Source organism: Eptesicus fuscus, chromosome 22 (assembly GCF_027574615.1).
Source record: "Eptesicus fuscus isolate TK198812 chromosome 22, DD_ASM_mEF_20220401, whole genome shotgun sequence".
In the NCBI taxonomy this organism is placed as follows: Eukaryota; Metazoa; Chordata; class Mammalia; order Chiroptera; family Vespertilionidae; genus Eptesicus; species Eptesicus fuscus.
The window spans coordinates 17,658,248-17,671,100 of record NC_072494.1 but is presented as its reverse complement, the minus strand read 5'-3'; the positions used below and the strand labels follow the sequence as shown (position 1 = coordinate 17,671,100).

Sequence of the window (12,853 nt, the reverse complement as noted above, 5' to 3'; positions counted from 1 at the left end):
TGACTAGAAAATAAATAGGCAATGTTTCAGGAAAATAAAGATAAGGTATATTGCTCTTAGAAGAGGTAGAAATATTTACCCAATCAAAATTCATGGAAAATTCAAAGAAATTTATTAAATAACTGTCCCTTCAAAAGACACTGGAGCTAAGTAATTTTATGGATGCATCTATCCAAACATTTAGGAACGTGTAATTCTAGGCTATTTGAATTGTTCCAGAACATAGAGAAAGAAGGAATGTTTCCAATTTCCTTATATCTATACACAGCCAACACAACCCTGATACCCAAATTTTACGGAGACAGCACAAAAACCAACGTACTCACCAATTTCCTAACAAAAATACTAACTAAATCACCTAAAATATTTATTCAAAGACTAAGCTACAATGACAAAATAGGATTTGTTCCAGGAAGAAATGAGTGCTTTGATATTAGGATATATATTACCATTATTCATGAAAGAAAAAGCATCAAAAGAGAAACTCAAGAGGTATTTAATAAATTCAGGACCTATTCTCAATCAAACTTTTAAAAATAGGATTAGAGAGTGATTTTTTAAACATGTAAGATGCATAGCTTAAAATAATTGAACAATATCATGCCTCATGATGTAACCCTCCAGAAATTCCCATTAAAGTCTGGAACAGTGAAACAAGCCTATGATCGCAAAGATTGTGTAAGACTGTTCAGGAAATGCCAGCAACACAATTAAATAAGAAAACTATGTAATGGCTTAAAAATATTGGAAAAGAGAGAGCAAATTTATCAAATGTTATAAAATGATAATAATTTTTCCACCTGAATAGCCTGAGAAAATCAACAGAAAAAAAGCCGTTAGAACTAATGAGTTCAATAATGTAGCCAGTTGCAAATTAAATATTAGAAGTTCCACAGTTTTCCTATATTTCAAATATAGTCAGGATATTTAGTGTTTACATAAAATACACCATTCATAATGGTAATAAAATGTCAAATACCCAAGGATAAAATGAAAAAGAACTCTGTAGGGCTCACAAAAAGGCAAACTGTAAAGCACTATTGAAGGAAACTAGAGTCTTGCTTTGATGTATAGAAACATAGCTCGTCCCCAGGTAAAAATACTCAATAGGATAAAAATGTCAAGTATACCTAAATTAGCCATAAATTGAATGGAGTCCCAATGCAAATTACTTTTTTTTTCTTTGCAATTTGCCAAAATTGTTTCAGAGTTCAGCTAGAACAACAAAGGTACAAGAAGAATTCAGTTTTCAAAAGGGTATTCTGGCCAACCGTATCAGAAGCACTTAAAAAATTGTATGCTTTGCCATACTAACTCAGCGTTGAGGAATATCTCCCTGAAACGTAATTGGACAGGAGCACAATATCTACATACCAGGATATCCATAGCAACAGTTTTAATAATGCAAATGTGTGGAAAAAAAATAATGGGGTAATGATCAATGCAGCTATTCAAAGAATAAAGTCATGGCATATACTAGTTTGGAAAATATTCACAATGTAGGTGCTTTGTGAAAAATTAGGCAAAAATATTTATAAACTATGTTTTGGTATAGAAACGAGACTAGAAGAATGCACACAAAATACTGAATAGTCATCTTTAAGTGCTGGAATTGTTAGTGATACTGTCTTATTTTTTGATTGGTGTTGTTCATGTCTTCCAAAATTCTGCTGCTATAAGAATTTAGGTCCTGTCAGTTTCCTTCCTTGATACAAGCACTTGCATCCACCCTCTCTCTACTGACTAGACCTGCAGTTTCTTAGCCTGTGGATAATACCTCTCTACTCTGCCAAGAACGTGGATTTCCTAAAATGCAAAAATGATCATATTTGTCTCTTTAAACATTATACTGTGGTTCCTTATTGTCTAGGAGAGAGAAGATAAACACCTTCATATAGTGATGGCATGTCCATTCACTGGACTAACCTTTCCTCCCACCCTCCTCTTCACATTTCAGGATCTCTGCCATCTACTTGTCTATAGTGATCATCCCACCTACTTTATTTAAGATGCTCATTCTTCGGGTGTCAGTTTCAAAGTCACCTCTCACAAGAGCATTTCCTGACCTTTAACCTTTTGCACTCGGATGTTGAGTGTGACTCGACACGGTTAGCATTGGTAGCAGCTCGATGAAAAAAGCAAGCGAGTGCAAAGGGTTAAAGAATATTTCTGTCCCCCTCATCTCCCTTTCTCTAGTTTATATCTTAGTCCTCACTTTTCTCTTTATAAGCATTAATAATTTGTAATTACCTGATCAATGTATTTACAGAGTACTTGCAAAATCTGCCTCCATCACTATAAAATGGTCTCCAAGCAAGCGTGGACTGAACGTGTCTTGTTCACTATTCTGAGGAATTTGTTTAATAAATGAATACATGAATATACCCTTGTTCCAAATTCAGCTAGCTTCAGCTCTCTGAATGTATTCAGCTATTTCATTCTCTGCCTTTTTATGTTCAGTTTCCTGTCTGAAGCATTCTCTGGAAAGTCTGGTGACTATCTGGTCATGTTTCATGACTCAGCTCAAGCACTGCTTCCTCTAGAAAGGTTGGTGGAGTTGACCACTCTTTGGGCCCTGCTGCTTATACTAGGATCTGTCACATTCTGTTGCTTTTATTAGTTCCCATGAATATGTCCCCCTACTGGGCAGGGACTTGTCCTTGCTCATCTCTAGTCTCCCAGCGTTTAGCACAACACATAGTTGGCCTTCAGCAATCAGTCAGAGCTGGTTGGGTAACTGAACAAATGAGTTTCTCCTAAATGCTTCATGGCATTTGTAACTGATAACTTCATTTGATTCCAAATAATTCCTATTAAAAATCACCACAGGATTATTTAATCTATAGTAGGAAGAAAAGACAAATGCTTTCCAGAGAAAAATTTGAAAGACAATCCATTTCTCTGTAATCAATAGGATTTTTTTTTTTTTTTTTTTGGTGCACCTTTCCCAGAGGTACTGCAATGCCGGGTCAATGTGTGGAGTGGATGGAGCAAGCTCCTGTTCCATCTCCCAGCCCCAAAAATACATCTATAATAATAAAAGGGTAATAGGCTAATTAGACCAGACATCCTTCTGGACGTCATTCCGGACATCCTTCGGGATGAAGCCAGGGCCATAGGGAAGCCAGGCTCCAGGGTGCCTGCAGGCGGCCAAAGGGAAGCCAGCCCAGGTCCCCCGGTGCCGGCGGGAAGGCGGTGCAGGCAGCCAGGGGAAGGAAGGCCTACTCTTTTTTTTTTTTTTTTTTTTTTTTTTTTTTTAATTTCTTTATTGATTAAGGTGTCACATATTTGTCCTCATCCCCCCATTCCCATCCCACCCCTCTCCCCACGCATGCCCCAATCCCCTGTTGAACTTAACCATTGGATAGGCTTATATGCATGCATACAGGTCCTTTGGTTGAACTCTCCCCCCCCCCCCCACCCTCCCCCTACCCTCCCCTATCCTCCCTCTGAGGCCCGATAGTCCGATCGATGCCTCCTTGCTTCTGGTTCTGTACTTGTTCCTCAGTCTATGTTGTTCATCATTTCCCCTAGATGAGCGAGATCATATGTCACTAGATATATACTAATAAGAACTGAATGTGAGACGAGCAATAATAGTTATGCTGACAGGCAAATGAATCAATCTGTAGCGAGCTTCCCCCTGGACCAACAGTTCTTTTGAGACCCAATTTCAATGTCCAGTAGTTCCTTATGTGTACATGTCAGCACTGACCCCTCAGCTCTGGATGGTGGACAAATGGTGGTAATGGAGGTCCGACTCCCTCTGGTTTGGTCTCGGCCGAACCCAGGGGCACGGCGTCACCCAGACTAAGGGGCACGTGGCCTCACCCCTACCCAAGGGGCGCGTGGTCTCACCCGGGCCTGGGACCCAGCCTCACCCGGATGGATCCAGGGGCGCACGGCCTCACCCGGACCCAGGATCTGGCTTCACCCGTACCCAGGGACGCTTGGCCTCTCCCAGACCCAGGGGCACGTGGCCTCACCCGGGCCTAGGTGCACGAGGCCTCACCCGGATCCAGGGACACATGGTCGCACCCGGACCCAGGGACGCTTGGCCTCTCCCAGACCCAGGGCCACTTGGGCTCGGAAGGCCTACTCTTGCACGAATTTTTGTGCATTGAGCCTCTAGTTTAATATATTGTCCTCAGATAGAGGACGTACTGGTATTAGATATTAAACTAATAAGAACAGTTGCTACAGTTGATCTTAACCAAAAGGCTGAGAAGTGATCATCAATAGGATTTTTAAAAAATAATACCCAGGCATCACATGATCCTTGAGTAATACCACCAATAATTTATAACAAGAAGTATCAGTTGAAGGAAAGGTTAAAATTATTGACCAGCCTCAGCCAAGCACTATACTGAAGCACTATACTGGATTGCAGCTGCATGACCCGTTGAAAGGATTTAAATTGGTCGCTGTCTGGAATTCCCAAATCTTTGGTTTATATTTCATTTTTTAAAAAACTGCACTTTCAATCTCTGCTCACCACCTCCAAACTGGAGGCAGCCTTTTTTTTTTTATCTTAAATGTTGAAAGTATCACATATGTGCGCCCCCTCCCCCCCATTGACCTCTTCTAGGCCACTCCCATCCCCTGCTTCTGTATCCTTATGGGTCTTGACCCCTATGGGATCAAGACTCAGAAAACTGGCTGTCCCCCAGTGGGACTGGATGCCTTGCTCTTTTGGTTTGGGGATCATCAGTGTGCTTTCTGCCTCCAGCCCGCAGTCCTCACATGGTTATGCAGAGACAGCTTCTGGTGCACAGATGAGCATAAAACAGCCATCGCTGCAGGTGCAGAAATGCTTTTATAATGAATTACAGCCTCCTTACTGAGACCCAGGAGAGACCTGCTGTGTTTGTCACTTTTTAGTTATTAGGCCACGTCTGCAGGCACCCAAGATTTCTATTCCATGCTTACCCTCATCTGGAACAGAAAGCAAGTGCTGTAACAGCTGTGTGTATATTTGTTTTCTTTGGGTCCGAAAGAAGCCAAGGAAATCACAAAACAGACTGAATCACAGTTCTTCCTTCTCTTACATAAGGATACAGAAGCAGGTGCGCAATGCTTGTTTGTTCTGGATGTATAATAAGGGCTCTGAGCTTTCATGTTAATAATTTGCATGCAGCCTCTCATTAGTGTCATATGTACAGTCCGAGTGCTGTCTTAGCTCTGCTATTGGACTGCTTTACGTAAGAGATACACCTCATGGGTCTCTCTGCCCTATACGCCTGATTCATACCAGCATCACGCTCCTTACTCTCACGTTTGACGACACACAACGTGAAGAGTCACAGCTACATGGAATGGGTGAGGTCTTTGTTTGATTGAAACCCTCATTCCAAACATACTAAAGTCTAAGGAGCCCAAAGGGGCAAACCTTTTGAAGGATCATTTCACTGAAGAAAGAATTCTAAATTCGTAGATCTTGTCTTTCAACACATTCAATATCCACTTTCCCTCTACTTTCTTCTTGCTCGCATGGCTTCTGAAGTCTTAGTAATTCCTATCCTTGCTCCTCTGTAAGTAAGGCGGTCCCCCACCCCTCTTGATTTTTTCATGATTTTTCCCCTTGGTCTTTGATTTTTTACAGCTTGATATATGTGTTGCTGTAGGTTTGGGTATTTTACCCTGCTTGGGGTTCTCTGAGCTTTCTGAATTTTTGTTTGATGTCTGTCATTAACTTTAGGAAATTCTGAATCATCATTGCTTCATTTTTTTCTTCTGCTCTTTTTCCTATCTTCCTTCTGGTATCCCCGTTGTCATATATTACTGCTTTTGTCGTTCTTGAATACTCTATTGTCTTTTGTCATTCCTTTTCTCTTTGCATTTCAGTTTTAGAAGTTTATATTTCTTCTAGCTCATGGACAGTTTCCTTGGTTGCGTCCAGTCTATTGAAGAGCCCATCAAAGGCATTCTTCATTCTTCGTACAGTGTTTTTGATTTCTAGCATTTCCTTTTGATTCTTTCTTAGAATTCCCATCTCCCTGCTGGTATCATCCATCTGCTCTTGCCTATTGCCCTCCTTTTTCATTAGAGCTCTTAGCATATGAATTACAGTTGTTTTAAAATTTCAGTCTGATAATTTCAGCATCCTTGCCATATCTGACTCTGGCTGTAATGCTTGCTCTGTCTCTTGAAACTATCTTTTTTGTCTTTTAGTATACCTTACGGTTTTTTCTTACTGAAAGCTTGACATGATGTACTGGGTAAGACTAGGCCTTTTGTGTGAGGCTTTATGTTTATCTTACTAGGAGTTAGGTTATGTTTACTGTTTGTTGTAGCTTAGGTGTCAGAAGCTAACATTTCCTCTGGTGTCCTTGTGTTTGCCTCCTCTGTTGTATTTGGGGTTCCCTAGAGATCTCTTCTTAAGTAAAGTCTGAGGCCTGCAGTTCTTTCAATTATATTCCCTGGTTATAATACCAGAGCCCTAGTGATGTGATGGTGAGCTGGGGAGAGGGAAAGGTTTCTGTGGTCCTGTGATTAGGTCTCAATCTTTTAGTGAGCCTGTGCCCCGGGATTGTGACTTTCATGAATGCCCCTCAGTCAACCCCTCCCCTTCCCCACCTACTTAGGTGAGTCTTTATGGGAGAAATATCAGAGTTTGCAGCCATGTTTTAATAACTGCCATACTTATTAAATGTGTTGTGAGAATAAAATGATTAATTTAAGATACACCAGCTATACTAGTATATTATAGTACGAACTTCATTTAGAAAGACTTGTGCTAGAATTAGGTTTTCAATGTTCAGAGGTTGTGCAAAGAACACCTAGATTCATTCATTCATTCATCCCAAAAATACTGACAATACTGTGGTGAAAAGACAAGATCCTTGACATCATGATTCAGAACAGTGGTATACTTCTAAGAAATCACATCAGATTGATAATGATTTAACATGTTTAGTTCCATGCTAGAAACATGGATCTAGCTTACCACAATCATGAGAACATGTTACGTGAGTTATATAAGATCCAGAAAATCTACAGAAGGAGGAAAAAATGGAGGTGACAGAGGTTGAGTGCTGAACAACATTTTTGGGGAGCACAGACTATCAAAACTTCTAAATTCAAATATCATATAAAAGATCAGATCTGGGGCTAAAGCAAGGAAATGAAAACAAGAATCAGAAGCAAGTTATCTCTGGACTTGAACAAGAATGGGGTTGTTAGAAAAGCAAAATGAAATTTCTATAAAATTTCTTTGTGGTCATTAACTGTTATGATGGATGGGTCTGTCTTGAAGAATAAAAGTAGGGTGTTATATTAAGTACAACTACTGACATATAAATATTTTTTTGAAGAGGCATAGAGAGGAAAGTTACTTGCAAGGCACATAATTGTCAAAGAATTGCTATCTAGAATATACCAAGAACTCCTACAGATTGATTTTTTTTAAAAAAAATCAAACAACCCAGTGGCAATATGGGCAAAAGATATAAATAGGAAAATCACAGAAAAGGAAATCAATCTCACTATAATCATGAAAATGCAAAATAAAAAATAACAAAACCAGCTATTATTAAAAGATCCCCCACATGAGTAGACTAAATTTGGTGGTTACAATAACGAAACTAGATGCATATACTAATTTGTATAAATGACAAAAACAATGAGGAACGGTAAAAACGTAGACATGAATGTGGACAACATTATATCATTTGGTTCAAGTTTTAAAATGTGCAAAGTACATAATGATTTTCAATACATCTACATATAATGAAGTATGAGAAAACAACAAAAGACACAAACCAATTTCAGATTCTTCTGAGGAGAGAGTAGAGGAAATTAAATTCTGGAGTAGTTCCATTGTGGACTTTCAATGTATCTATGTCTTCTTTATCATAAAAATTAGATCTAAAGCAAATATGACAAGAAGCTAAAGTTTGTAAAATGTAATGGTGATAGTATCATTTTCTATGTACTGTTTGAAATATTTAATAATCATTTTTTAAATATTAGGAACCCAAACTATATGGAATATTAACACTGAATTCCTCTTTGCGGGACAGTTGGGGAAAGCAATATGTTCAGATCTGGCTGAGGGGCATGTGTCTGTCTTTGTCCAGTTTGGGTCATATTCTCCTTTAGTAGACTTTTCCTTTATCCACTGAAGGTTTTGTCCTGTACCTATGATTTCAATATTTACTTCCATACATCAGGACTTCAATATTAATTATAGAAAATTCGCAGTTTCTCCACTTTAAATATTTCAAAGTTCATATAGGAAGTGCTTGGTTTGTTTGCTTGCTTTAAATCAACTATATAAGCAGATTAACTTACCTGGCAATAGGTACCTTTTGAAAAATACTGATTATAAGTGTTTCCCTCATTTGAGTTTTCAACTTTACTCTCTTCTATGTTGTTGTGATAGATGGTTTAAAAAATTTTTTCAACTTTTTGTTGGGAAAAGAACAGCTATCAGTTTGGGTAAGATTTGCAAAAAGACTCATTCATTGTTCAGAAATTAAGGACTTCATGATATTTTATTTCTAAAACTGTTTGAACATCTGGTTCCTCGGTTAAGCAGCATCCTGGCATAGAAGTGTTGCTTCATCCCATAACCATGTGGACTATGGAATAATATACAGGAACACACGGAAGCTGCCCCCTGGAGAGTATCATGAAGAGATCCCACCCTAGCCTGAGCTTTTATAATGATTTTGCAAAGGGTAGGTTATGAGCTAAGAGTAGAGTTTGCAGCAATTTAAATGCCAAATCAAATGTCCCAGTAGTCAAGTCAGTTCATCCTTACCCTGTCTTCCTCCTAACACTCACAATAGTAACAATCATTTTGGAAATTGCTTCTAATAAGATTTTGCTCGAGTTATTACTAAAGTTTAATTTCTTCTTCTTGGTGACATCACACGCACATCAAGCAAGCACTCATGTTCCTGAATAAGCGCGAAGCTTTGGCTGGGGCAACCTGAGCCTTGCTTTCTGCCAGGCTCACTGGAATGCACAGCTCACAATGGTTTCCAGATATATCCGTTCCCTTCCTGTCTAGGACATTGCATTGCCACATGACCTTTGCCAAGTCACTTCTTTCTGCTCTCCCATAACATAAGGTTGTAATTATGATGATCTCCCTCATAGAAATGTGATGAGAAGCTATTCATAACAAAGACTGTAAAAATCGCAAACATGATAGGAGAGGCAGATATGAAATGTATGAAAAAGCTCTAAATTGAATATTCATTTCCTCCCTGGCTCGGTGTGTCCTTAAATTTTATTTGGAAGGACAACAGCAGTGAGAGTGCCTCATTGGGTCCTCCTGTTAATGCCATCCATGTAATATATATTTTTCAACCCTGAATATGGCCTTGATTTTCAGACAAATGAACTTCGTGTGTGTGTGTGTGTGTGTGTGTGTGTGTGTTTGTGTGCGCGCATGTATGCGCACGCGCAAGATTTCTTTTCATTGTTTTCTCATCAGTCACATGGTCTTTCTTTTTTCTTTCCCAAGAGAACTGTGGTCATTTAGTTGGTTTTAAATTGGCAATGAGTCGTGTTCAGTGCCAGACACATGACATGTTCTAGTAGCCGTCAGGACCTGGGTCTGGGATCATATTTCCCTCCATCCCCAATTTATGTTCCAAACACTTGTGAGCATGCTGGAGGGCAGGAGGTGGAAAGAGGTGAGACCAGGCCAGGCTGGCATCCACTCTGTGGAATTTAGGGATAGAGTCATACTTCAAAGTAGTGCAAGGGAGTGATTGACAACACACCAGGGCTGCTCATGGTAGGCGAAAGGGCAACAGAACACAAATCAGCTGCCTTGGTACATTTTTTCAAGTTTCTGTTTATCTTCCATCTGTAGACTCTTTAAGCTGCCTTCATATTTGGATGTGGACATTGAAGTATTGCTGACCAGTGCCAGAGTCACAGGAATATCCCGCTGTGCTTTTGATCTTCCCATATGATTAGATTTCCTGGATCATCCTGTTCCAGTGTGTGCACACACATGTGCACACGGGAATCTTCTGGCACATCTCCCAGATACGTTAGTGCTGGGACAAAGGGCCTATTGGTGCTCTCAGAATGTAATATTGATCACTTTGGTTGGCTTAGAGCCAGCCCGAAGATGGCTGCCAAGTCCATAGGCTTGTCTCATTGCAAAGTGATCAACAGTGCTTCCTGAAAAGCAGAGTAAATTTTTGGATGCCTTGGAAAAAGTTGTTTCGAAATGGAACTTTGTATTTTGCCAACTATGGACAGTGCTTGGAATTTGGCTCTTGCCTTTCAACCCTTATGATCTGTGGTACATTCTATATTTAGTTTTATTATACTTTCTAGTATTCAGTGGAGTTCCCCCCTCCTCCCATGGTTTTTCACAATTTGCTGTCTAGTACTGGTCTTAGGCAAATCCATAATTTTGGCTTCAAACTTAATGATAGTTCAAAGGTCAAATTCACCAGGATGAGGGGAAGAAATGTTCTCCTAAATCTTCAAAGTATACCTTTTGTGTACAGGATTATGAAAATTACAAACTCAGTTAATTCAGAAAAGACCTTGATGCCAATGTTTGACCTTTAAAATGATACAAATCATCAGTGACCATTAGAATAGAATAAAAAATTATTACTATCTTCAGGATGATTTCCTTCAATCAAGATTATGGCTGCAAATTGCCAACCCATTCATTGCAAGCTTCTCCATTACCCAAAGAAAAATACACCAGAATTTTATTTTCTCCTCCCCCAACCCCAAATACTGTATCTAAAATTTGACCTACGCAGGAGATAAACCAGAGTGTTCTCTCATTTCTGGAGTTCCATTGTTTTCAGCCCAACACCTTCCACACACCAAAAATGTGTTGACTGCCTGCTTCCTCTCAGAAGAAGGCACATTTGAATAATCACAAAATGCCTCAGTTCAAATTTATTTCATGTATAAACCTTTCTTGTCTTCTAGAGAAATTTTTTTTTAAACAAAGAGGTTATAAGGAAGGAACACTCAGAGCAGACTTCAGATATATCATGGCATCTACAAGAGGGAATGGCTGAGGAGAGAGCTTTGAGTCCCATCATGATTTTTATTCCAATAGTGACACCCTGTCCCTTACTACTATGGGGTGTTCTGCTGTGTCAGGGGGTGAATCGCCTGTTTTCATTAGCTTTATTTTATTGGACTCCTGCAAGATGCTACAGAGCAGGCCCTTAATCCAGGCTGAACAGAACTTCACCTGAATTCCAGACATTCTAGTTGTAATGGGAAGAGCTTCAGAACCAGATAGTGTGGGTAAGCTTCCTCGTCCCATCTCTGACCAACTGTGTGATTCTGTGGAGGATATCTCACCTCTTCAAACCTTCAGTTGCCCTTGTATGGAGTAAGGATAATGGTATTTAGTTTATGGGTTATTATATGGAGGTTAAGTGACATAATGGGTGTGAAAGGACTAGCACAGTATTTGACAGAGCCGATTCTTTAACATAGTAAAGAATGGAGTGTCCTTGAATGTGCGTAGTCTCCATCAAGCTCTGTGGAGCTCACTTCGTCATGACAATTTATGAAATCTAAAAGCTCAAGCTGTGATATTTTTAAGCAACTATTTTCCATGGTTATGATATCACCAGTGTCAAATGGAAACTTGTGATGACAGCACAGCTGTGAACTCTTTGGGTGTCATATCCCTTGGAAGTAGGGCAATGTGACAGTCCCGGAGAAAATTGCCACGTTTGGCCTTCTTTAGGTTCACTTAGATTCTCAAATTCCCAGACAGGGCTGATTGAAACTCTTTCATTTACTCTGAATAACACACCTCAAATCCTTTCTTTGAAAGTAGACATATTATAAATAAATGTGTAGTATGATTATCCACTCTATATTTCTATCATGTAGAAGTGGATCTTTTTTTGAGGTTAATAATAGTCTGTTTTGAAACTCATGTTTCAAACTCTCTGAGAAAGAAGCTTAACAAAGAAATTTGAAATTAAAGTGAAAAATGAGAGGGGTTCAATGACAAGTCTAGGACAGCCTGTTGATTCAATAGAATGATGCTTTTTTTTTTTTTTTCAGAATAGTAACAGCAGCCTTGAAAGTCTAGTCATTAATATTTTGACCCAATGAAGCTACTTACTCTCCACACCCTTGAGGGAACACAGTGTTTTGCCACAATTGCTATGCAATGTGCCTGGTACTGTCTGTTAATCCCACACATCTTGATGTCATCCAGGAACACTAAAAGCAGGTTGTAATTAGGAATAGGGCTCAGGTTAATATAGGCAGCACTACGGTGAACGGACCATCAGAGCCCAATCAAGGATTAAGTAGGTTTGCAATTCAAAACCTGGATTTATGGCCTTTCTCCCTCAAATTTTTAAATCTCATGTTTGAGTTCTCATCTCAGACAATCACTTCTCAGCATTGATAATATTAAGACTCCATGCCTGCAAAACATGGGACAATGATTTTATTGTTTTTCTTTCCCTACGAAAGTCTCTTAGAGAAACATGGCAAATGGAGAAAAAAGGAAAAGCCATCATTCTGAGTTCATCCTCAGACTCTCTACTTTATTAGGCACGGCTTTGCGTTGAGGTGGTTGTTAGACTATAAAACCTTCAAATCCACATGGTTGAGACAAAACTTCCTGTCTTCCTCATTAGACAGTATTCGTTGTTCAGCTAACTCTTTGCCACAGAAAAGTTGCACAGTTGAGATTTTGAAAATATTCTAGTCTTGTAGAAAACTCATAATGGTACAGTCTACTGACCCCACCACAAGCAATTGTGGGGAATTTTGTTTTGAAGACTCCATGCCTCCTCCCCACCCCCCCACCCCCCCGCCACATTTCAATCACTACATTAGCAGCTTCCTTTACTGCATAAAAGTTTGTGTTCACCAA

General features: G+C 39.4%; 2 pseudogenes; both read right to left on the bottom strand.

The window, feature by feature from the left end:
* Positions 1 to 2,931: 2,931 nt before the first annotated feature.
* Positions 2,932 to 3,069, bottom strand: LOC114233140 (U2 spliceosomal RNA; annotated as a pseudogene).
* A 961-nt stretch (positions 3,070 to 4,030) lies between these two features.
* On the bottom strand, positions 4,031 to 4,233 carry LOC114233139 (U2 spliceosomal RNA; annotated as a pseudogene).
* Between the last annotated feature and the right edge of the window lie 8,620 nt (positions 4,234 to 12,853).